Below are 248 nucleotides of genomic sequence, written 5' to 3'. Positions count from 1 at the left end.
GGGGGGTGGGGGGGGGAGGAAGAAAAGGGCCCCCACCCCAAGCTTTCGGGCACCCCCAGCCTCTTCCCAGCCCCCTGCCAGGGTTGTGTGTGTGAGAGGTGACCTGGGCGACAAAGCTTCTCGCCGCAAAGGTGTGACCCAGCTGGCTGGAACAGGAAGATGGAGGCGAGCTCTCCTCGGCAAGCAGCGCAGCCCCAATTATGGCTGACAGGAGTTAATTGGGGAGCCCCTGGGGGAGCTTTGGGGAT

At 64.1% G+C, this 248-nt stretch overlaps 1 protein-coding gene across 1 annotated transcript in view; it reads right to left on the bottom strand.

Annotated features, from left to right (window-relative positions):
* Positions 1–248, bottom strand: part of HOXC13 (homeobox C13) — a 3,126-nt gene that overhangs the window by 1,233 nt on the left and 1,645 nt on the right. The gene's annotated exons all lie outside the window — the stretch shown is intronic.

This window comes from Charadrius vociferus, unplaced genomic scaffold (assembly GCF_000708025.1).
Source record: "Charadrius vociferus isolate BGI_N301 unplaced genomic scaffold, ASM70802v2 scaffold1164, whole genome shotgun sequence".
NCBI lineage: Eukaryota > Metazoa > Chordata > Aves > Charadriiformes > Charadriidae > Charadrius > Charadrius vociferus.
Note: the sequence above shows the minus strand (reverse complement) of the source record. Positions and strands in the feature narration are given on the sequence as shown.